At 35.4% G+C, this 27,435-nt stretch overlaps 1 protein-coding gene across 1 annotated transcript in view; it reads right to left on the bottom strand.

Moving 5' to 3' along the window:
• The window catches only part of ROBO1 (roundabout guidance receptor 1), a 913,964-nt gene that overhangs the window by 660,064 nt on the left and 226,465 nt on the right, over positions 1-27,435 (bottom strand). The window lies entirely within an intron of this gene.

The following is a 27,435-nucleotide window of genomic DNA, read 5'->3' as shown; positions in this document are numbered from 1 at the left end:
TCTGGTTCTTTGATTCAGCATTTGTGAAATGATGACATTGCATTGGATGAGCCCTCTGTGCTCCAAGTTCTTCAGTTTAATACTCCTGAAATGAGCCATGCATATACAAATATACCTAATGTGCATGCACTGCAATAAGAATCAGACATATATGGTTTAAAGAGTCTTTCTAGACTTGATGGGATAACTAACTATAGCAATAATAAAAATAAATCTGAGCACTGATAATACAGTTGGCACCATTTAGTGTAGGGCTAAAAAACACATTTTCAAATTGTTATGCTTGAAAGAACAGAACATGCAATTCAGGAAAACGAACGCTACAGCATAAATAAATTATGACCTTCAAGACCATAAAAATGTAAATCCAAATTTAATGAGGAATTAAATACCTTAGAACTTACCATTAAATCAACAATTTGATCTTGATACTATAAAGTTTATTTCATCTTTTAGAGAGTCTTAGACAAATATTTCTGAAACCCTCTAGGTTATACTATCTGGATTTATTTTACCCATTCGGTTTTGTTTTTACTTGAAAAATAGTTAAGACCAAAATAGTTCTATAAGCAAGTACAGTATGAAATATAATATTAAAAGCAAGCTATTTATAAGAGACTTCAAATTTTTTTAATAAATAGGAATAAGTTCCTTGTACTTTTAAATATGCAGGTGTGCTAATTTCAACTTTATGAATTACTTCCGTGGATTTGTTAATGGTGGCAACAAATATTGTAGACCTTCTAGTAAAAGGCATGTAATGGTGATTAAGAAATGTTTCCACATGGAGCAGTTACAGCTTGTAAAAGTATTACAGGAAAAGAATGCCAAATAACAGAGGTAGATTTTCCAGATGCCTAGGAAATCCCCTCTCTGTGAAAAACATTTGGAATCTAAATGAATTCTTTGAGGACAATAGGTTACCAGTTTCTCTCCTGCTTTAGAGTCTTTGTCTGACTAAAGTTTCTTGGTGATAATGAAGGAGCATAACATTCTCAGACATTGAGATTGTGACTCTATTTGTGTGATGACCTAATTTCGGAAGAAAAAAAATTAGCATGCAGGTTCTAACAAGCACTGACATATTTAAAAAAAAAACAAAAGGAGACGGGTATTTAATGCCAGGTTTGTCCCAGAAAATCTAAGATGTGCAATTGCAACATCTATATGAAGTATCAAAAATGAATCCTAAACATGAGCATATCAATGTGCAAATTAATTTATATCAAAAATAAATATTCTACGGCTTGCTGTTGAACAATTCATTGCTTGCCATTGTAACAGAGAAGAGCAAACCTGACTCCACATTGAATCTGTTCCTTTAGCTCTAACCTTTGTGCTCTGTTGCCTGTGCGTAGTCAGCCTGGCTCTGCACCTTTTGTAAAAGAATGTTGCCTATAGCCTGAAATCTAGAGGATAGTTCATTCTTAAGGCTCTGACCTTTAAAGGTGTAACACTTTTCCATTCATATAAAGATAAAAAGTTGCAGGACAGAGAATAAAATTTGTCTTGTTGGAGGTTTATAGGAACACCGTGACCAGACCTGGTTGAAAGCTGCAAGAAGGAAGGATTCCAGCACCAAGAAGTTTCCCTTTTAGTATTTAAGAAATCTGAATTCCAACTTGAGTAAGATGATTCTTTGTGACGCTAGTCCACCACCTTCTCAGTCTATGACTTTCCAAATAAAGTTGCTATTCCTCACAGCAACAACGCCTCTCTTGATTTATTAGCCTGTCTGAGCAGTGAGCAAAAGGAGCTTGGACAGGGTTACACCATCAAACAACAGAACAGGGAATGAGGAGAAGAGACAGCTGATACAATCTCTGACTTCTGAGTGAAAGCTCTTCCAGTAGAATACTTACACACAACGTGTATACAACGTGTGGGTGCACCTTTACTGCTTTTCCACTTCTATATCCTTAGCCTCTAGAAGCATGATTGGCTGGAAACAGGCACTCAGTAAACAGTTATTGAATAAGCAAGGGGTGCGATGGTGTTGCTACAACAGTAGACTGGAAAATCTACGCTATGTCAGTGTTTTGAAAATGGCCAAATTTGCCTTATTGCCTTAAGTGATCTTTCCTGTTAACAAAGATCCTGCTTGAGTTAATTAATTGCTAAATAATTTTTGGATATCAATCCTTTGCAAGGTACTTTTCTAGGCACTGGAGATAAAGCAATGAATCAAACATACTCTCTGATTTCATGGATCATACACAAGTGGGAAAAGTCAAGACATAAATAAAAAATAAAATACCTTAATGTAAACTATGGACTTTGGGTAATAACAGTGTGTCAAACAGGTTAATCAACTGTAACCAATGTACCACCTGGTGCTGGATATTAATAGTAGGGAGGTTGTGCATATATGAGGGCAGGGGGTACATGGGAACTCTCTGTAATTTCCATTCAATTTTGCTATGAACCAAGAACTGCTTTAAAAAATAAAGTCTTTTAAAAAGTGTATTGTTAGGTACGATGGTGATTGGTGCGCTGGAGAAAAAGTAAACAGTATGAGAAGGATAGGAAGCACTAAGAGATATTTAAAAGATACATTATGATCACAAAAATTACCTGAAAGCTTTTATATATCTTTCCTTTCTATTTGGTTATCATTATTTTCCTGCTTTTTTTCCTCCTAACCTATAAAATGTCTTTGATTTGACGCATACATTAGCTAAATTGATAGGACATATCCTTATTAATTATCAAGCCTAAAATGCCTGCCCATCACACAGTCCTCATGGATCCACAAGGTCCCACATGATCTGTATCCCACTGGCCTCCACTCCAGCCTCACTTACTTCCTCCAACTCCATCCACCCACACTGTCCTCTGGACTGCTCCCCAAACACACCAAACCCTCCTACACCTCAGGCGTTTGCCCTTGGTGTTTCTTATGCCTGGGATGTTTTGGTTACATTTAAGCACCTAGAATCTGGAAGTAACTCTCTCTGGGTTGAATCCTAGTTCCATTACTATTAGCCTATGACCTTGGCCAAGTTGCTATTCCTCTCCATGTCTCAGTTTCTTCATCCTTAAAATGGAGTTATTATCTTGTTTACAAGTGGATTGTAAGAAGTAAATGTGTTAATGGATGCAAAGCATGTAAACGGTGCCTGGCACGTGGTGAAATTTATACAAGTGTATCCAGATTGGCACACAACTCTCATTCTTCTGCCTTCTTCAGGTCTTCACACAGAGAGGCCTACTGTGACTTTCTCATTTAATATTACAACCTCCTATGCCAGCCCCGTCCCTATTTCCATTTTCAATGGGTTGCATAGGATCTATCGCCACCTAACTTATTATCTGTTTCTTCTTATTTAGTTTAACTGTCTTCTACGACTAAAATATTAGATCCATGAAGGTAAGACTTTTTTCTGGGTGACTGCTGCATCCCAACACAGTGCCTGTCACTAGTTGATGCTCAATAAATCTATGTTTAATGACGGGATGAATATATGTATGGATGAGTCCACTCAGCAGAGAAGATCTGAAAATGTTCACAGATATCTTTGATTCATCTATCTTTGACCCAAAGATATACTGGCAAACACTAGTAAGTTACTAGTTTGTGGCATCTGAATGTTTGTTTCAAAATTAAAACAAATCTTTAATTCACTTATTTTCTGCTACATTAAAAAAAAGTGAAACTGACTGTTTTCTCCTCTGTCTGACTAAAGTTTCTGGATCTGCTTTTATAAATTAAAAGTTAAAGAAACCATTACAGAGGTATCACAATTTAAAAGGTATTTAGTTAGATATCATTAGCACCAATTCTCTAAGTATATTATTTTTATAATAATCTTCTATGTTTGTACAGCATACCACAGAAACAAATATTTACTCAAGAAAATCAGACTGGGGAATGACAGTATCATATTGATTCAGAAATGATCTAGGAATGGCTTTCTCATAACCCTAATCTACTTCATCAAAATGTACACAGAAATATTTATTTAAACAAATTAAATACAAGCTAAATCATATGCTTACATAGCCTCATGATATGCTAAAATATTTATTGCAACTTATCCTAAAATTATAAAATAATGAAGGGAAGTTATCACAGAGAAAATAAAATAAAACTTTATAATTATTTTAAAGGCTTTAATATAATCAAGCAACATTTTAAAAGTTTCTTTTCATCCTATTTAAAAAATTCTTTGAACAAATAGCTTATAAATTACAAGGAAATACTAAGGTATGCTGATAAATCAATAAAAACTATAATAAAAATTTCATTGTATACTGCATGTATAAAAGTCAAAATCAATTGTAATTATTGTTTTCAATATTTTACAATTTAAAATTCATTGAATTTCCAAAACAGAAACAATAATTTGGAAAGATACATGCACCCCAATGTTCATAGCTGCACTATTTACAATAGCCAGGACATGGAAGCAGCCTAAATGTCCATTGATGGACGAATGGATAAAGATGTGGTATATATATATATATATATATAGATAGATAGATATAGATATAGATATATAGATATATAGATATATATAGATATATATCTATATACACACACACACACACACACACACACACACACACACACACACACACACACAATGGAATACTACTCAGCCCTAAAAAAGAATGAAATTTTGCCATTTGCAGTAACATGGATGAACTTGGAGAGCATTATGCTAAGTGAAACAAGTCAGACAAAGACAATTACTGTATGATATCACTTATATGTGAAATCTAAAAATTACAACAAACTAATGAATGTAACAAAAAAAGAAGCAGACTCATAGATCTAGAGGACAAACTAGTGGTTACCAGTGGGGAGAGAGGACGGGGTAGGGGCAATATAGGGGTAGAGATGTATGAGGTATGAGCTATTAGGTATAAAATAAGCTACAAGGATATATACAATGTGGGGAATATAGCCAATATTTTATAATAACTATAAATAGAGTATAATCTTTAAAAATTGTGAATCACTATATTGTACACTTATAACATATAATATTGTACAGTAACTACAATTAAAAATAAAATAAAATAAAATAAAATTCATTGAATTTCTAATCTTATCTAATTTAAAATTCCAGTAAATGCTTGATGTTATTTATTATTTGTTGATTCTGAATTTTAATTAAGTAATCTTAAACCAACATACCAGCAGATTTACTTGGTAGCGCAGTGGTTAAGACTCCGCGCTCCCAATGCAGGGGGCCCAGGTTCGATCCCTGGTCAGGGAACTAGATCCCACATGCATACTGCAACTAAGAGTTCGCATGCCACAACTAAGGAGCCTACATGCTGCAACTAAGGAGCCCGCCTGCCACAACTAAGACCCAGAGCAACCAAATAAATAAATAAATAAATATTAAAAAAAAAAAAAATTCAGGCATGAATTGTACAAATGACTACCTTTTCAAGATTGTATTTAATTTTCTTTTACCTCTGTCAAACAGAACCAGTCATATTTTCCAAATAGATTTACTTTACTCTCAAGAACGGGTCTCAGAAAATTGCCAACTTCGTTCCAGAAACTGCCTATTTGCTTACTATCATATCACCTTACCTCACACAGTATGATCACTTTGCACAAAACATTTGTCCATTTCTAACATTTCTTGCCAGAAAATGGTTTCACCTACCAGATTTGGAGACAACTGTATAGTTCCAAGGTGTGCTTTAGTTTTTAGTTTTATATAATTGAATAAACATGCTGAGACCTTTGGTGGATGAAGTGTTAAGGCAAGTGTTGTGTGAATACAAAATTTAAAACCAGTCTGTCTTTGTTCCAAGGGAACCTGCTCTCCTACTCTGTTGTGTTAAATATCAACTTCATATGAAATGCTATTAACCAGAATAGTCTAGATTAGTTTTCCCCCGTAAGTGATGATGATAATACCTATGTCAAACTACAAATGACACGATTCATGTAAAGTTCTTGGTTCTTGGTATTCAATAAATAACAGTCATTGTTAATGATCTACCAGAGAAACTAAAAATATACTAGTCAAGATTAAATATTTCAGAAGTCTACAAAATAATGAGACAGATTTAAATAAATATTTTATCTTAAGCTAGTTATATTGGGAGGCAGTAAATAATTTCAATAATGTTGTCATTTTTTACATAATTTGAACAGCTACTCTTTTGGGATTATCTCCTTAGTCAGAATGTGTTACAAAAAAAAAAAAATCAGTATCATCTCTATAAGCACATCTTAATTTTGCTGACAAATGGTGTTATCCTGGTTAACTGTTCACCTCATTTACAATCCATAACACTGAAGGTTTTTTGGATTTTGGCAAAAATTATGTTCATCATCAGGAAGAAGAATACTAAGGTCACAAGTAATTTTCATGTCACTAAATTTACTGTTTAATTTTCACTCCATGGATCGTTCCCTCCCCTTGATTTGTTGTCTTCACTTCAATGCCAGGACATTTGTCTCCTGGTTTTCTCCCTACATCTCTGCTCTTTTTCATTCTCATTTGCTGCTGGTACCTTCTCAACTTCTAAACATCTCTTGGACCTCTTCTTTTTTCTATCTCTATACTCACTAGCTTGATGATTTCCTCTGGTCTCATGAATTTAAATGCCAAATAAATGTTCTCTAATGGTTCTCACATTTATAGTATTTCTATTCATATTTCTCATCTGAATTCCACACTCTGGTATGCAACTATTGACTTGACATATCCATTTGTACATCTGATAATCATCTCAGTCTCTGCTTAGTCAGCCTTTCTCTTATCAATAAAAGGCAACTCCATTCTTCATGTTGTTCAGGCCCCAAATTTTGAAATTAACCTTGACTCATCTCTTCCTCTCATCCTATATACAACCCTCCAACCCAACAGCAAATATTATTGATTATATCTTCAAAATGTGTTCAGACTCTCAACACTTCTTGCTCTCTCTACTGTTACCACCAGATCTGCGTCAACATCTCACAGCTGGTTTATTGTAATAGCCTCCTGACTGTTTTCTCAGCTTCCATTGACCTTCCATCTCTTCTCAATACAGCAAAGAGTGATCATGTTTTCCTGTGAGTCAGCTCATAACATGCTTCTGCACCAAGTGTGTTTCATCATAAGTAAAAACCAAGGCCCTACTTGATCTTCTCATCCTTTTTTCATCTTTGACTTTGTGTGCCCTTTCCCCCCCCTCACGTATTCTTCTCCAGCCACACTAGCCAGCTTGCTCTCCCACAAACACTTCACAAACACACCTGTGTGCCACAGGGTCTTTGCACTTGCTGTTGAACACATGGCTCACTCCCTCTCCACCTGCACACAGTCGGCCAGTTGTCCTCTCCCCTCGTCATCCTAAATGGAATGACAACTTAATCCCATCCTCCCTGTGGGCACCTCCTATTTCTCTTTCCTGCTTTATCTTTCCCTTAACACTTATCAACATCTGACATGCTATATATGTTACATTTTTACTTTTGTATTGTCCGTATTCTCCCACTAAAATATTAAGCTCTGTGAGAACCAAGAAGTCTGTGTGTTCATTGCCACATCCCCAAACCATGCCAATGCCCAACCCCTAAAAGGCACTCAAAAATTTTGTTAAAGAAGTAAATAAATAAACAAAAGTTTATAACTCATGTAGTTATTTAAAGAAGATATCTTGATTCCCATTTTGTGTCTTTACCACTCCAGCTTCTCTAGGTCTGGAATGATTCTTGGTTTTGGCTGACCTTGAATTCCACTCCAGTGATTTGGATCTTATATTTTAAGGACAGGCCCATCTAATTCCAACACTATATATTCTTGTTTCTAGATTCCCTGCATCTTGGTTGCTCACACTCGGCAGGTGGGATGGCCTGTTTGCTCTGCTGGCCTTGTCGGAAGGCACTGGCTGTCCCACCACCCAGTGTCTTTCCCCTGAGTTTCTCAACACCAATTTATACCAGTCTGGCTGGACTTTGTCCCACTGCGTTAATGGGTTTGTCTCTCTTGCATCTAGATGCATCCCAAAAGAAAGTATCTGCCTCACCCCAAAAGACATGTCTGATTCCATTTCTCTCCCCTTTCCTGACTGCTTCATACTGTTGCAATCTTCCCTAGCTTCCTGCAAGAAACAAGTATGCAGACTGCCTGACTCCTGTTTTGGGATCTTTCACTTTTTCAGATTCAAGCCACTTCAGGTGAACTCGGATCTTGGCCTGAGTGAGGGGAGAGAGGACTTCTGGAGCTCAAAATTTTATGTTATCAGGAAAAGGGAAATGTGAGACCTCTGGGTTCAAGTGTTTGTGACTACGGGTTGCAGACCATTCTAAGAGTGCGATCGATCCCTTGAGTGGGCACCTCATGATGGCTTGTCTTGGCTTTCCTCATCCTAGGAGAGAGAGAAAATAATTACCCCTCTTAGGATGTTAAGAAGAAAACTTCACATGGGAATGTATCTTTGTACCACTTTTATTACTTTGTACCTCCCATTTCTTAGAAGCTAGGAAAGCAATATATTTTTTTTCTTTTTAAAGACCAGATCTTGTGAGAAAAATGTAGACATAAATATATAAATAATTGTCATGAAATCCATAAAGTGTTACTGAACTGTGTAGAGGAAGTGTACTGGAGTTTGGCAGGGAAAGAAAAAAACATAAGCAAACTCAGGGAGGCTGGCTAAAACCTGTTATTCTGGGTGAATTCTAGAGTTCAACATGGCTGATATAGAGTCACTAAGGGGATGTGATTAGAGATAATACAAAAGAGCCAGGCAGATGTGATGAGGCAATTCATAGATAGACAAGCCAGAAGGGCTCCCAGTATTTTATGGAATGCACAAATTCCTTAGTAATTATGTAAATACAAGAAAAAAAAAATCACTACACAATATCATAATGCACTCATTCAATTAACAACATTTGAAAATGGGTAAGTCCAAGTGTAAGTGAGGGCCTGGAAAACCCAGAACTCTCATGAATTCCTCAATCATAGAACTGTGTGGAAATAAATCTAGCTGTACTCAATGAATTAGGTATGCACGTCGCATGTCACTGGAATGGAATCTCTGTAGAAGTGTTTTTGCTACTCAGGCTCAGGAAATGACTTCTTTGAAGAGGCCAAAAGTTGGTTGGATATGGGAGCTATGTCTAGAACATAATAAAACTGATGTCTATGCATTACCAAAACTGCTTCTGGGAACTGTTTAGATTTATTTGGACAGGCAGCTGAGGTTTTGGCTTCTTGTCTCATTTCCATCTGACATCATACTTTGCCATCACATTCGTTTCACATCTCAGCAGTGCTTATCTTATTTTCTCCATTCACTTATTACCTAATGATTCTCTATGTCTTATTGTCTCACTGTAGTCTTTACTCCAACCATCACACTTATACTAAACTTTAAGCTCACTTAATTTTAATATTTTATTTCACGTACTTATACATTACAATTCTGATTAATATTTTCATTGCAGTAATTCTTTGTTTTCATAAGTCAATTGGAAGAATAACATACCATTCCTACTTTATAATATTAGAGGCTTCTTTTATTATTTCTACTCATCTGAATTGTAGTTTAGTATGTTAATTTTGATTCAGTCAGCACAATGATTTGGTGGAAAATTTTCTTCAGGAAAAATTTGCCTAAAGTAGGTGAGTTGGGGACAAATACTTATTAGATGTTGGGCGGGCGGAATGAAAAAAGGAGGGCATTCCAATTGATGGGAGATTCAAAGGCATGCAAATAAGCAGCATGGAAGAATGGAAAGTTGGCTGGATTTAACAGAGTCAGTCTGTAGTGGAAAAAGATAAAATTAGAGAGGTACAAAAGTGCCAGTTGACAGCAGACCTTGAATTATAGGCCAAGAGTTTAGACTTGATATAGTAGGAGTAGCTGATTCTTGAGCAGGAAGGTGATGTGATAAAAATGGCATTTGCAAAAGATTATTTTAGCAATTTACAAAGGAATAATTGTAGCAAAAGGAGACTGGAATTAGGATCACCAGCAAAGAGGTGATTGTAACCCATGTGTGAATAGAATAGGCCTGAGGTTATAGAAAAAGGGAGAAAATGATGACTACATCAGACACTATAAAGGAAGAGGTTTCAAAGGTTGGTTCCTGAATCACCAATTTCAGAATCACCTGGCATGTTTCTTAAAAATTCATATTCCTGTTCTACATGCCAAAACTCTTTAATGTGATTCTTCAGGGTGAGGACTGGGAATGAGCATTTAAACAAAATTTCTATGTAATTATTTTTCCCCGTGAAAGCTTGAGAACTTCTGCTCTAGAGGAAGCATGAAAGGAACATGGTGACTATACTTGAGAATGAAGGAGGAAGAAAAGAGTACAATGATTACATGGCAGCCAGTCTAAGGCTTAGGAAAAATGACAGAGCAATTAATAGAGACATTTTTAATAGATTTTATTTTTTAAAGGAGTTTCAGCTTCACAGCGAAATTGAGCAGAATGTCCAGAAAGTTCCCACATACCTTCTGCCTCTCCCAGGGTCAGCATCCCCCACCAGAGTGGTACATTTGTTGCCATGGATGAACCTACATTGACAAGTCGTTACTATCCAAAGTCCATAGGTTACGTTAGGGTTCACTCTTAGTGTTGTATAGTCTATGGGTTTGGAAACATTTATAATGACATGTATCCACCATTATAATATCATACAGAGTAGTTTCAATGCCCTAAAAATCCTGTGCTCTGCTTATTCATTCCTTCTTCCTCCTAAATTCCTAGCAACCCCTAATCTCCATAGTTTTGCCTTCTCCACAACGTCATTTAGTTGGAATCAGACAGTATGGAGCCTTTTCAGGTTGGCTTCTTTCACTTAGCAATATGCATTTAAGGTTCATCCATGGAAAATACTGCACTACTGATGACATCTGAAACAACTACATATGGATGCTGCTTTATAAAAAAATACAAGGTTCAAGACATAGGTGCCCCCAAGTCTAAGTGGTGGAAAGAAAAAACTTCAGCAGAAAATGAAGACTAGCAAACAAACATGTAGAAAAGTATCTATGGCTGCCCTCTGAGCAAACCTAGGATGGAGAAATATTTAAAATAATTATAACCGAGAGGAGGAATTTGTTAGGTGTGAACTTTCTAAGAGCCTTGGGTTTCATGTCACAGGACATAGTTTTCCTAAACTAGACTTGGATAGGGATAACTTCATGTGCTTATGAAAAACTCAGATTCCCAGGTCCCAATCCAGAACTGAGTCAGAATATCTAGGAGACAAGTGCAGGAACTGGTATTTGCCAAGTTTCTCAGGTGATTTTTATGACTGCCCAGAGGCTGATATTTCTTCATGAGATTCATAATTCCCAAAACAGTCCACAGAGGGATGGTGGTATATGTTGAAATAATACAGATGTAAAATATAGACTTGTCTCCAGGCATAGCTAACTGACATTACATAAGGTGTGGACAGCTGTACTTTTCTAGATTAAAATAGAGCAGTAGTTCCCAGACTGAGGTGATTTTGTCCCCCAGGGGACATGTGGTAACATCTGGAGACAATTTTGATGGTTACAAATTGGGGTGGGGGGAAAGTAAACTTGCATCTAGTGGGTGCAGAGCAGTGATACTGCCAAACATCCTACAGTACAAAGGATAGCCCTCACCCTCCCCACAACTAAGAATTATTGGCCCAACATGTCGACAGTGCCAAGACTGAGAAACTCTAAAATAAAGAGAAGTAACAGTTAAATGCAATATATGAATCTAGTTTGAATTATAATTTAAAATTAAAAATAACAGCAGCAGCAGCTATAAAAGACATTCTCAGGACACTTGTGGGAAATTTGTGCATGGTCTAGCCAGTGTATAATATAGAATTATTGTCTCCTTTCTAAGGAATGATGTTATTATGGTTACAAAAATGAATGCTTACATTTAAGACATGCATGCTGCAGTATGCAACCCAGTTTCAAATGATGGAGCAAAGAAAACTGTGTACACACACATATCCATATATATCTCTAGAGAGAAAGAACATAAATGTGATAAAACATTAACAATTTTAAATATAGGAAGAGGTATACAAATGTTCATTTATTATTATATCAGTTTGGGGGTTTGTTTAAAATTTGGTCACCACAAAGTTGTGGAAAGTGTGGGAACAGAGGTTTAGGCAGTTGACATGCGACTCAGCGAAGAATCTGACAACTTTGGCCAATCTTCTTTGATTTCACTTCTCTTCCCTCTTCCTTTTATCTAGATGCCTTTTGCTCTCTGGGGGCAAAAGATTCCAGACTGCCTCACTAGAAGGAAGTCTTTCACTTCCACTGCTGGGTCTAATTACCTGTTCGGTACCTGTGAATGAGAAACTACCCAGTGGCTTTCAAAAACTGTCCCTTCAGGCACACAAAATAGGGAAAGAGATAAAGACCCGTACTGTTTGGTTTTCCCTCATACTATCTAGACCCGACCACAGCCACTTTCTAATGATATGATAACTCGGGGGACTAAATTCCTGCCGCGGTGAAGCTGCAATCTCTCCTCTGTTCTCCTCACCGTGCCACACATTCCAAGGCAATCAACAATTTTGCTGAAGCAGATCTTTCAGCTTTGAACAGTTTATAAACTGTTGCCACTTTTATTAAAGATACTGTTGCTTTTTTACTCTTGCTAAACACTCAAATATACTTTCTCAGTGTTTCATAGAGTCTTGCATACTGGAGTATCCTGCAGATACTTCATGATTTAATATGGTATTTTCTACAACTGGTTAACATATTCAAATAGTACTGAGAGGTTAGGATGGAGGGAATTCATATGGGATTAAGTCAAGAATAATTTCTGAGAAGAGTGTAAGTAAAGTCAGTTTCATATACACCAAATCCTAGATAAACAGATGCAGTGATGTCAATTCACTGAATTTACTTTCTTGCCTTTGATGTAAATGGCTGTATACTGGTTCTATTTATATTCATAGAGAAATACTCGTTATCTGATTTTTGAGTTAAATTATTACAGTAAAATACATTTCTACAGAACAGGGCTGGTAGTAGCTTAACAAAAGTGGCTTCTGATGATGACAAAATTTTAGATATGTTATACTTTTCAGATCAGAATTAAGGATGCTCTAGGTGCTATTTTCTCATACTTTAAATTTTTTAGAGGTCTGAAACGCTGGTGGAACGAAAAGAAGTATGTTGAGATTGTTAATTCTGCAATTATGATGATGTGGAAAATGATATGTCTTAAACAGGCAGGTTGAATCATGACTTTATTTTTATGACTTTTTATCAGAATCTGACTTCAGTTAACTCCTTAAAAAAGTCATATTTTTAAAAATATCTGCTACTATCTATAAAATAGATAACTAATAAGGAAGGACCTACTGTATAGCTCAGGGAACTCTACTCAATACTCTGTAATGGCTTATATGGGAAAAGAATCTAAAAAAGAGCAGATATATGTATAACTGATTCACTTTGCTCTACATCTGAAACTAGCACAACATTGTAAATCAACTATACTCCAATAAAAGTTTAAAAAATAAAAATAAAAATGTCTGAACACATATGCTTAGTACAGTAGTCTAAGGGAATATGTAGCATCTAAGTGAATATTTCTAGGCTTCAATTTTTTTCTGTGTAGAGATCAAACCACTTCTCAGAAGTTTTTCAAAGTTAGCATCAACTTCCTAACTGAAGCTTGACTCTTTCAATAAAATTTCCTAAATTAAAAAAGTTCCAGAGTCAGGAACCAAGATGGCGGAGTAGAAGGACATGCTCTCATTCCCTCTTGTGAGAACACCAGAATTACAACTAGCTGCTGGACAATCATCGACAGGAAGACACTGGAACTCACCAAAAAAGATACCCCACATCCAAAGACAAAGGAGAAGCCACAATGAGACGGTAGGAGGGGCGCAATCAGAGTAAAATCAAATCTCATAACTGGTGGGTGGGTGACTCACAGACTGGCGAACACTTATACCACAGAAGTCCACCCACTGGAGTGAAGGTTCTGAGCCCCACGTCAGGCTTCCCAACCTGGGGGTCCGGCAACGGGAGGAGGAATTCATAGAGAATCAGACTTTGAAGCCTAGTGGGAATTGATTGCAGGACTTCGACAGGACTGGGGGAAACAGAGACCCCACTCTTGGAGGGCGCACACAAAATAATGTGTGCATCGGGACGCAGGGGAAGGAGCAGTGGCCCCGGGGGAGACTGAACCAGACCTACCTGCTAGTGTTGGAAAGTCTCCTGCAGAGACAGGGGGTGGCTCTGTTTCACCCTGGGGACAAGGACACTGGCAGCAGAAGTTCTGGGAAGTATTCCTTGGCGTAAGCCCTCCAAGAGTCTGTCATTAGCCCCACCAAAGAGCCCAGGTAGGCTCCAGTGTTGGGTTGCCTCAGGCAAAACAACCAACAGGGAGGGAACCCAGCCCCACCCATCAACAGTCAACTGGATTAAAGTTTTACTGAGCTCTGACCACCACAGCAACAGTCAGCTCTACCCACCACCAGAACCTCCCATCAAGCCTCTTAGATAGCCTCAACCACAAGAGGGCAGACAGCAGAAGCAAGAAAAACTACAATCCTGCAGCCTGTGGAAGAAAAACCACATTCACAGAAAGACAGACAAGATGAAAAGGCAGAGGGCTATATACCAGATGAAGGAACAAGATAAAACCCCAGAAAAACAACTAAATGAAGTGGAGATAGGCAACCTTCCAGAAAGAGATGAACAATACAATAACTGAAATGAAAACTACACTAGAAGGAATCAAGAGCAGAATAACTGAGGCAGAAGAACGGATAAGTGACCTGGAAGACAGAATGGTGGAATTCACTGCTGCAGAACAGAATAAAGAAAAAAGAATGAAAAGAAATGAAGACAGCCTAAGAGACCTCTGGGACAACATTAAACGCAACAACATTTGCATTATAGGGGTCCCAGAAGGAGAAGAGAGAGAGAAAGGACCAGAGAAAATATTTGAAGAGATTATAATCGAAAACTTCCCTAACATGGGAAAGGAAATAACCACCCAAGTCCAGGAAGCACAGAGAGTCCCATACAGGATAAACCCAAGGAGAAACACGCCAAGACACATAGTAATCAAATTGGCAAAAATTAAAGACAAAGAAAAATTATTGAAAGCAGCAAGGGAAAAACGACAAATAACATACAAGGGAACTCCCATAAGGTTAACAGCTGATTTCTCAGCAGAAACTCTACAAGCCAGAAGGGAGTGGCATGATATACTTAAAGTGATGAAAGGGAAGAACCTACAACCAAGATTACTCTACCCGGCAAGGATCTCATTCAGATTTGATGGCGAAATCAAAAGCTTTACAGACAAGCAAAAGCTAAGAGAACTCAGCACCACCAAACCAGCTCTACAACAAATGCTAAAGGAACTTCTCTAAGTGGGAAACACAAGAGAAGAAAAGGACCTACAAAAACAAACCCAAAACAATTAAGAAAATGGTCATAGGAACATACATATCGATAATTACCTTAAACGTGAATGGATTAAATGCTCCAACCAAAAGACACAGGCTTGCTGAATGGATACAAAAACAAGACCCATATATATGCTGTCTACAAGAGACCCACTTCAGACCTAGGGACACATACAGACTGAAAGTGAGGGGATGGAAAAAGATATTCCATGCAAATGGAAATCAAAAGAAAGCTGGAGTAGCTATACTCATATCAGATAAAATAGACTTTAAAATAAAGAATGTTACAAGAGACAAGGAAGGACACTACATAATGATCAAGGGATCAATTCAAGAAGAAGATATAACAATTATAAATATATATGCACCCAACATAGGAGCACCTCAATACATAAGGCAACTGCTAACAGCTATAAAAGAGGAAATCAACAGTAACACAATCATAGTGGGGGACTTTAACACCTCACTTACACCAATGGACAGATCATCCAAAATGAATATAAATAAGGAAACAGAACCTTTAAATGACACAATAGACCAGATAGATTTAATTGATATTTATAGGACATTCCATCCAAAAACAGCAGATTACACTTTCTTCTCAAGTGTGCACGGAACATTCTCCAGGATAGATCACATCTTGGGTTACAAATAAAACCTCAGTAAATTTAAGAAAATTGAAATCATATCAAGCATCTTTTCTGACCACAACACTATGAGATTAGAAATGAATTACAGGGAAAGAAACGTGAAAAGCACAAACACATGGAGGTTAAACAATACGTTACTAAATAACCAAGAGATCACTGAAGAAATCAAAGAGGAAATCAAAAAATACCTAGAGACAAATGACAATGAAAACACGATGATCCAAAACCTGATGCAGCAAAAGCAGTTCTAAGAGGGAAGTTTATAGCTATACAAGCCTACCTAAAGAAACAAGAAAAATCTCAAGTAAACAATCTAACCTTACACCTAAAGGAACTAGAGAAAGAAGAACAAACAAAACACAAAGTTAGCAGAAGGAAAGAAATCATAAAGATCAGAGTGGAAATAAATGAAATAGGAACGAAGAAAACAATAGCAAAGATCAATAAAACTAAAAGCTGGTTCTTTGAGAAGATAAACAAAATTGATAAGCCATTAGCCAGACTCATCAAGAAAAAGAGGGAGAGGACTCAAATAAATAAAATTAGAAATGAAAAAGGAGAAGTTACAAAAGACACTGCAGAAATACAAAGCATCCTAAGAGACTACTACAAGCAACTCTATGCCAATAAAATGGACAACCTGGAAGAAATGGACAAATTCTTAGAAAGGTATAACCTTCCAAGACTGAACCAGGAAGAAACAGAAAATATGAACAGACCAATCACAAGTAATGAAATTGAAACTGTGATTAAAAATCTTCCAACAAACAAAAGTCCAGGACCACATGGCTTCACAGGTGAATTCTATCAAACATTTAGAGAAGAGCTAACACCCATCCTTCTCAAATTCTTCCAAAAAATTGCAGAGGAAGGAACACTCCCAAACTCATTCTATGAGGCCACCATCACCCTGATACCAAAACCAGACAAAGATACTACAGAAAAAGAAAATTATAGAACAACCTCAGTGATGAATATAGATGCAAAAATCCTCAACAAAATACTAGCAAACAGAATCCAACAACACATTAAAAGGATCATACACCACAATCAAGTGGGATTTATCCCAGGGATGCAAGGATTCTTCAATATATGCAAATCAATCAATGTGATACACCATATTAACAAATTGAAGGAGAAAAACCATATGATCATCTCAATAGATGTAGAAAAAGCTTTTGACAAAATTCAACCCCCATTTATGATAAAAACTCTCCAGAAAGTGGGCATAGAGGGAACCTACCTCAACATAATAAAGGCCATATATGACAAACCCACAGCAAACATCATTCTCAATGGTGAAAAACTGAAAGCATTTCCTCTGAGATCAGGAACGAGACAAGGATGTCCACTCTCACCACTATTTTTCAACATAGTTTTGGAAGTCCTAGCCTCAGCAATCAGAGAAGAAAAAGAAATAAAAGGAATACAAATTGGAAAAGAAGAAGTAAAACTGTCACTGTTTGCAGATGACATGATACTATACATAGAGAATCCTAAAAATGCCACCAGAAAACTACTAGAGCTAATCAATGAAGTTGGTAAAGTTGCAGGATACAAAATTAATGCACAGAAATCTTTTGCATTCCTATACACTAATGATGAAAAATCTGAAAGAGAAATTATGGAAACACTTCCATTTACTATTGCAACAAAAAGAATAAAATACCTAGGAATAAAGCTACCTAGGGAGACAAAAGACCTGTATGCAGAAAACTATAAGACACTGATGAAAGAAATTTAAGATGATACCAGCAGATGGAGAGATATACCATGTTCTTGGATTGGAAGAATCAATATTGTGAAAATGGCTATACTACCCAAAGCAATCTACAGATTCAATTCAATCCCTATCAAATTACCAATGGCATTTTTTATGGAACTAGAACAAATCATCTTAAAATTTGTATGGAGACACAAAAGACCCCAAAGAGCCAAAGCAGTCTTGCGGGAAAAAAACGGAGCTGGAGGAATCAGACTCCCTGACTTCAGACTATACTACAAAGCTACAGTAATCAAGACAATATGGTACTGGCACAAAAACAGAAACATAGATCAATGGAACAAGATAGAAAGCCCAGAGATAAACCCACGCACCTATGGTCAACTAATCTATGACAAAGGAGGCAAAGATATACAATGGAGAAAAGACAGTCTCTTCAATAAGTGGTGCTGGGAAAACTGGACAGCTACATGTAAAAGAATGAAATTAGGATACTCCCTAACACCATACACAAAAATAAAATCAAAATGGATTCGAGACCTAAATGTAAGACCGGACACTATAAAACTCTTAGAGGAAAACATAGGAAGAACACTCTTTGACATAAATCACAGCAAGATCTTTTGTGATCCACCTCCTAGAGTAATGGAAATAAAAAACAAACAAACAAACAAATGGGACCTAATGAAACTTCAAAGATTTTGCACAGCAAAGGAAACCATAAACAAGACGAAAAGACAACCCTCAGAATGGGAGAAAATATTTGCAAATGAATCAATGGACAAAGGATTAATCTCCAAAATATATAAACAGTTCATTCAGCTCAATATTAAAGAAACAAACACCCCAATCCAAAAATGGGCAGAAGACCTAAATAGACATTTCTCCAAAGAAGACATACAGATGGCCAAGAAGCACATGAAAAGATGCTCAACATCACTAATTATTAGAGAAATGCAAATCAAAACTACAATGAGGTATCACCTCACACCAGTTAGAATGGGCATCATCAGAAAATCTACAAACAACAAATGCTGGAGAGGGTGTGGAGAAAAGGGAACCCTCTTGCACTGTTGGTGGGAATGTAAACTGATACAGCCACTATGGAGAACAATATGGAGGTTCCTTAAAAAACTAAAAATAGAATTACCATATGATCCAGCAATCCCACTACTGGGCATATACCCAGAGAAAAGCGTAATTCAAAAAGACACATGCACCCCAATGTTTATTGCAGTACTATTTACAATAGCCAGGTCATGGAAGCAACCTAAATGCCCATCGACAGACGAATGGATAAAGAAGTTGTGGTACATATATACAATGGAATGTTACTCAGCCATAAAAAGGAACGAAATTGAGTCATTTGTTGAGACGTGGATGGATCTAGAGACTATCATACAGAGTGAAGTAAGTCAGAAAGAGAAAAACAAATATCGTATATTAACGCATGTATGTGGAACCTAGAAAAATGGTACAGATGAACCGGTTTGCAGGGCAGATGTTGAGAAACAGATGTAGAGAACAAACGTATGGACACCAAGGGGGGAAAACCGCGGTGGGGTGGGGATGGTAGTGTGCTGAATTGGGCGATTGGGAGTGACATGTATACACTGATGTGTATAAAATTGATGACTGATTAAAACAAGAACAACAACAAGAACAACAAAAAAAAGTTCCAGTGTGAATCCCTATTTCCTTAGGAGAGCTTCATAAATATGTTCTTAGATCACTAAGGCATATCATTTTTTAAATTAATCATTTTGAAAAATTATACATATTTTAGAATCTAATGCATATGTATCACACTAATGATTATTCTGAATAATTATTCAGAAAAAAGAGTTGAGTTATACTTTAGATTCAGAGTTGAAATAATTTTCTAATGTATACTTTGTTTGATGCTGTGATAATTATGACATTTTAAATTGTAGACAATCAAAATATTTAATTTAACTTTCTCTTGGGGTTTACGGTATGGTGACATGTAAAACAAAATTGGCACAAAATAGTAGGTAGTTTTTTAAATAGCAAATGTGTATATAGATAGATTTTAATGGTATTTATATCCAGGGATTGATAATACAGAGGGGATGAGGAAAGGTGGTACTTTTTCCCTTGTGTTTAGTTTTATTTTCTAAATATTGTAGTAACATTCGTAAGATGGTAATATGTGTTCGTATGTCTTTAAAAGCTACTGAACACTTATGCTGCTTTATATTAGGATTCTAAACTTCTCTAAAATGTCAGCATATTTGTTGGATTGAAAATATTTCTGATGACGGTCAAGGTCGAGTATTAGCTTGCATGCAGCACAGACAAAATTATCCTCTCAAGGAAATGCACTAAATAATGACGTGATAGAGAAATAAATCCCTCTTTGTCACTAAGTTAATTAAGGGATTTAACAAAAGAGATATCTGACCTGTCAAATAATTTTGATATATTCAACTACCGACAATAAATGGAAACACCGTGTTATGGGCAAAAACATCTTAGAACCCTTATAGAGGAGATAGGATCAGAGAATACCTGGAAAACAGGAGAGCTGATGGTAAACCACCACAAGCAGGGGCAGAACAACTGCTTTAAAGTCTTGCCAAAGTGTAACAACAAATGTAGCATATAACATTCAAATGTCAAGGAAAAAAAGTAGCTGGCCCACTCACCTGAGCACGTCAATCAGAAATAAAGAGGTTCATTTTGAACAAAGGTACCCAATGAAGCACAGACCTTAAAACCAAATGTAGTATACTGTGAATAGGAGTTAAGATGCTGTACATGGGAGAGCATACACATGGGCTCAGGTGGGATAGAGCGCAGACTCTGTTAGTTTTGTTATGTTGAGATACACATAGATAATAACACAAATATCAGAAATATCTTTGATTACGGCCAAGTTGACAAGAAATGGTGTTAATATTAAAATACAAGCATTTATTTGCACCTCTTACATGTGAGATATTATTCTATGGTTACAAGCAGAAATGAGGTAATGTTTCCCTTTCAAACATTCAGTCTTTTGGGTAGCTGGGCATACAGGAAACACACCAGTGGAAAAAGTTTCATAATATAGGTGTGTAGAAAGGTATTTGGAGGCAGAGGACTGAGAAACTAATTCCAATTGGCATATGCAAAAGGCATACCATTGAATGTCATATTTGTGCTGGACGTCGAATTATAAACAGTTCTCTCTCTCCAAAGACAACTCTCTCAGGTAGGCATTTGGCTGATACCGTATGATACATTTCTCAGCAAAAGTTAACAGTGAATCATGCATTTTATGTTTTTGAGTGGAAAAAGAGACAAATACTTTAGAAACTTCATATGCATATGGCAGAACTAATGTTTATATGCTTTCTCCCATTTCCAAAGGGACAAAACAAACACAGGAAACTTACAATGAAAATTTCAAGTTTCTTCTCCAAAACAGGCCTGGTTATGGCTGAATAACAATTCAATTTAAAACCCAAAATTTAATTAGAAAAATTATACCAGTAGAGTCTAAATATTAACATGCTACTGCTTTAATAACATTCAAACAACATATAGTAGTTGGCTAACAATCTATTCCAATCTTTGTTTATGTCCTGTCTTGATTTCTTAGGGTTTCTGATTCTGACTATACTTGAGACGATAACTCTGAAAAATCTTTGCAAATGAAAGTAAAATGACTGTGATATTTTAGCATAAGCATTCATGAATTACCTATTTATTTCATCCATGACCTAGGCCTAATAAAAGTAATAGAATCAGAGAGCGGTAAGAAGCCTATGAAGATAAACTGGAAGTAAATGCTTGCTCATACTCATGAGGATATTAAGACCCAGAGAGAATTTAAATGACTTGCTCACCAGACATAGCATTAGCTAAATGTTCACTGGGGTTCAGCACTTCAATAATAGTTAGAAAACTAAATATCCCACTTTCAACAATGGGTAGCCAACTAGTAAGAAAGTCAAAAAGGAAGTAGAAGACTTGAATAACACTATAAACCAAATGGATCTAATGGACATCTATAGAACATTTCAGTCAACAACAGCAGAATATATATTCTTCTCAAGTGTACATGGAACAGTTTCTAGGTTAGACCATATGCTAGGCCATAAAACCAACCTTATTAAACTTAAAAAAATATAGAAATAATATAAGGTATGTTCTCCAATCATAGTTGAGTGACATTAGAAAACAATAACAGAAAAAATTTTGGGAAACTCACAAATATGTGGAAATTATACAACATACTCCTAAATAACTAATAGGTCAAAGAAGAAAATCACAAGGGAAATTAGGAAATACTTTGAGAGTAATAAAAGTGAAGACACAACATATAAAATGTTATGAGATACAGCTAAAGCAATGCTCAAAGGGAAATTTATAGCTATAAAGGCCTATATAAAAAAGAAGAAATCTCAGATTAATGACCTAACATTCCACATAAGACACTAGGAAAAGAAGAGTAAAGTAAATCTAAAGCAAGCAGAAAGAAGGAAATAATAAAGAGTAAAGTGGAAAGTAGAAAATAGAGAAAATAAATGAAACCAAAGATGATTCTTCAAAAAGATCAGTGTAACTGACAGACCTTTAGCTCTATTGTCCAGAGAAAGAGAGAGAGAGAGAGAGAGAAGACTTCAATTACTAGAATCAGATATATGAGGTGACAGTGCTACCAAACTTACTAAAATAAAAAGCATTACAAAGGAATACTCTGAATAATTATACACCAATATATTAAATAACTTAGATGAAAAGACATACTACTGAAATTGACTCAAGAAGAAATAGACAATTGCACAGATCTATAAGAGGAAAGAGGTTGAATTAACAATTAATTTTTTTCCAAAGAAAAGGCCAAGCCCAGATGGCTTCATTGGTGAATTCTACCATACATTTAAAGAAAAATTAATACTACTTCTTCAAAAAGTCTTGTGAAAAACAGAAGAGGGAAACTTCCCAACTCATTCTATGAGGTTAATAAAATCCTGATACCCAAAGACATCACAACAAAACACATCACAACAAAGAAAACCACAGATGAATATCTCTAGTGAAAGTAGAGGTAAAAATCTTCAACAAAATACTAGCAAACTAAATTCAGCAACATATTAAAAAAAAAAAAAAACTGCACCATGACCAAATAGGATTTATCCCAGTAATGCAAGGTTGGTTTAGCATCCAAAAAACAAATAATGTAATACAACATATCAATAAAACAAAAAACAAAAACCATATGATCACCTCTATAGACAGAAAAAATATTTAAAAATATTGAACACCCTTTCATGATTAAAATATAAAGCAAATTAAAAAAAAGTATAGAAACGTACTTCCTCAACCTGATGATGGACATCCACAAAAAAAACATAGCTACTATCATAATTAATGGTGAAAGGCTGGATGCATTCCCCCTAAGATCAGGAACAACAGAAGGATGTCTGCTCTCTCCACTTCTTTTCAACAGTGTGCTGAAGGTTCCAGCCAGGACATTTAGGAAAGAAAAAAAAAAAAAAAAAAAGGATATCCAGATTGAAAAGGAAGAAATAAAACTATCATATTCACAGCTGATGTGATTTTGTATATATAAAATACTAAGCAATCCATTAAAAAATGTTTAGAACTAAATGAGTTTAGTAAGGCTGCACAGTACAAAAACAATACACAAAATCAATTATATTTCTAACAACTGCAATGAACAATCAAAAATAAAATTAAGAAAATAATTACATTTATGTCAAAAAGTTTAGAAATACATTTAACAAAAGGAGGGCAAACATACACTCTGAAAACTACAGAACACTGTTAAATGGAAGAAGATTTAAATAAATGGGAAAACATCACATGGATTGGAAGATCTAATATTTTTAAGGAGGTAATACTCCCCAAATTGACCTACAGATTGAGTGCATCTTTATGAGAATCTCAGCTGGCTTCATTGTAAAAATCAACAAGCTAATTTAAAAATTTATATGGATTACAAGGAACTGAGAATAGCCAAAATAATCTTGTAAAAGAACAAATTTGGAAGCTTTCTAATTCCCAATATTAAAATGTACTCCAAAGCAACAGTAATCAAGACAATATAGTACTGACATAAGGTAGATTGATGAATAGAATTGAAACTTCAAAAATAAATTTGTGTCTCTATGACCAACGGATTTTCAATAAAGTACCAAGACCATGCAACAGGGAAAGAATAGTCTTCAACAAGCGGTGCTGAGAGAACTGTATATTCACATGCAAAAGAATTAAATTTGCCTCTTACCTCACACTATATACAAAAATTAACTCAAAATAAGCAAAGACCTAAATGTAAGAGCTAAAATATACAACTCTTAGAAGAAACATAGGGGTGAATCCACATGACCTTGGATTTTACCATGGATTCCTAGATATGACACCAAAATTATGAGCAACAACAACAACAAACAGATAAATAGGACTTCATCAAAATTCAAACCCTTTGCGCTTCAGAGGACACTAGAAAGAAAGTGAAAGTGCAGCCCAGAGAATGGGAGAAAATATTTGCAAGTCATATATCTAGTCAGGGACTCATATTTAAAACATATAACTCTTAGAACTCAATAATGAGACAAATACATGGGTAAGGGATCTGAATAGATAGTTTTCCAAAGAGGATACACGAATGGTCAATAAGCACATGAAAAAATGCTCATCATCACAGTCATCAAAAAACTGCAAATTAAAACCAAATGTGATACCAATTCATACACACCAGGATGGCTATAATTATAAATACAGACAATAATTAATGTTGGTATGAATATGGAAAAATCGGATCCCACATGCTTTGCTAGCGGGAATGTGAAATGGCATAGTCACTTTGGAAAACACTCTGGAAGTTTCTCCAAATATTAAACATAGTGTTTTATTTGACACAGCATATTGACCCCCAAGAGAAATGAAACGATATGTCCACACAAAACCTTATACACAAATGTTCATTGTAGCTTTATTCCCAATTGACAAAAGGTGGCATGTTTATTAATTGATGAATGGATATATAAAATCTGGTATATCCATACAATGGAATGTTATTTGGCCACTGAAAGGAGCAAAGTATGGATGCATGCTACAACATGAATGAACCTTGAAAACATTATGCTAAGTGAAATAGGCTAGTCACAAAATTGCCAGATATTATATGATTACACTTATTTGAAATACCCAGAATAGGTTATTCTACAGAGACAGAAAGTAGATTAGTGATTGTTTAGGGCTGCTGAGATTGGAGGATAGACAGGTAATAGCTAAAGAGTACAGCATTTTTTTTGCAGTGGTGAAAATGTTTAAAATTGACTAGTGAAAGCTGCTCATGGGTATACTAAAAAACACTGAATTGTACTCTTCAAATGGGTGAATTGCAAGGTATGTGAACTGTATCTCAAAAATCTCTTAAGGAAACAAGATTCAAGGTCTCTACTAGACAAACAGAAATTTTGTTTAAATAAAATCATTTTGCTTCACAGTTTTATATTGCCCCATGCATTTAAAATATATTATCTCATTTGATCTTAAAGACAACCATGAGAAAAAAAAATAATTAAACTCCATAAAGTAGTTCAGGGAGCCACCAATGATCTCTTAACTTTGTGAGGAGGTTTTCTTTAAAAGATCAATAATATGAATTGATATTCTGTTAAATGTCAAAATTTCATTCAAATTTAAATTGTCTATGTAGTTGATAGTAATCAAGCAGCTCACAGATTTTGATGTTCCTCAGTTTAGCAGTCTTTTTTTTTTTTTTTTTTGTAATTTGTTTGTTTGATCTTGAATAACAGTGAAGAGAAATCCCAAAAGATATTTTACTTTTACAAAATCAAGTTTTTGGTTCCTTTAAGTTCCTAATGATATTAGGATAACACTGACCATAGTTCTTTCCCTGTAAGATTTATGGTGAGTACTCATTTCATCCCTATTCAATTCAACTGTTTGAATATGATGTCTATTTTTTATTACATCTTGCCTTTTTTTAAAAAAATAAAGCTATATAAAAGCTAACTCACTATCCAGTGGTTGTTTCTAACAAAAGGGATCTGACTTAAAAAGAAAAAAAATACTTGTGGGAAATTAAAAGAAGGGCACAATATGTCCTTCGCATGCATGTTTTTACTAGTTCCCATAGCTGGGAAGATGATTTAAAGTACAGTATGTGCAACCTGTTTTTCTGGTAATTACAAATTAAGACATATGTCTTTGCAACAGCAAGAAGCTAACTGCCATTTTTAAGCGTTCCTCTGGCTCTGCTGAGTTAACTCCATTAAACAAAAATCCCAACAAAGGTAATTACTAACAGAGCATCCTGCTGCTACATTTTCCTTTTGCTGAGTTTCTTCCTTTTGAACTGCAGGAATGCTAACTAGAAATGGAAGTATCCCATCAAACTGTTAGGCTTACCTTCCTTTAGAGTACAGGCCTCTATAATACTTTACTTATGCCTGAAAGTCATGGAGGAAAAAAAAAGAAATTTCTGCACAATGTCCAGACAAATTTTTTTTTTCTTTTCTGTTCTCTTGCCTTTCTTTACTATTTAATTCATCAAATCGTAAAGCAATTATACTCCAATAAAGATGTTAAAAAAATTCATTAAATAAAAAAGATTTATGGATGCTCATTGTTTGTAAACTTGATGAAGTAATTTCATGTATATACACAGGTTTTAATACACATAATATAACTATTACATGTATTGCAAAGAACTAAAGCTATTTTTAAATTAGTCAATCTATTAATATTATACTGTCTAGAAAGACGTAATTATCATATTAACTTTTAAACTTGTGCAACTGGATAATGTTAACTCTTTAATAATAAATAGTTTGTTTATTGATAAACTATTTTCCTAAAAGTGTCTATCCATAATAAATGTTATAGGAAAGACTTGCCACACTTTCTTCCAAATTTTAAGAGTTTTTTTGGGTATGTAGTCAGACCAGTATTTTCAGAGGTGATGGAAAAGAGTCTTGTGGGAAAACTTATTTTGATAAATTGTTACACATGCAAAAAAACTGATCACACTGACCGGATCTGTCTACAACATTGAAAATAAAATGGATTTTCCGTTAAAAAAGAGGCTTGATACCAGAGCAAATGTGCAAGGAGACAATGTAGTCAATTGAATGTATTATTTTTTATCTTCAGACTGTAGCATTCCATTCTCCAAATGTTTAGCTAGTTGATATTAGATATAAAGTACTTTTTTGTGTCCTTGAGACAAATTGTTAAGGATTCAGTGGGAGAGACAGACAAATTGCTAAGTTATGTGGGAAATGCTATAATAGGTGTATGATTAAAGTAGAAGTAAAGAGGAAGAAAAAATTAATTCTGACTGGTTGAATCTGAAAGAATTAATTTCACAGAGAAGAATATACATACAAACACATGCACATACATTCACACAAGTACACATGCACACAAACACACATGCACACAAAAATAATTGTGCATAGGTAACTAAACTTAGTCGTGTGACTCCTTACTGTATTATGAAATGATGGGAAGTTCAGCATGGTTGTATTTGATGATCTTTTACCTGCCCAATCCCTCAATTCAAGAGTGAGGCCATGTGAGTCACTTTGTGATACAGCAGCAACTAACACAACAATGTAAAGCAATTATACTCCAATAAAGATGTTAAAAAAAAAAAAAAAGAGTATGGCCATGGAAGTGCTGG

The sequence above is a fragment of the Balaenoptera physalus genome (genome assembly GCF_965194825.1).
Source record: "Balaenoptera physalus genome assembly, chromosome: 4".
NCBI lineage: Eukaryota > Metazoa > Chordata > Mammalia > Artiodactyla > Balaenopteridae > Balaenoptera > Balaenoptera physalus.
The sequence above is the reverse complement of the archived record's forward strand: the minus strand, read 5'-3'. Positions and strand labels throughout refer to the sequence as shown.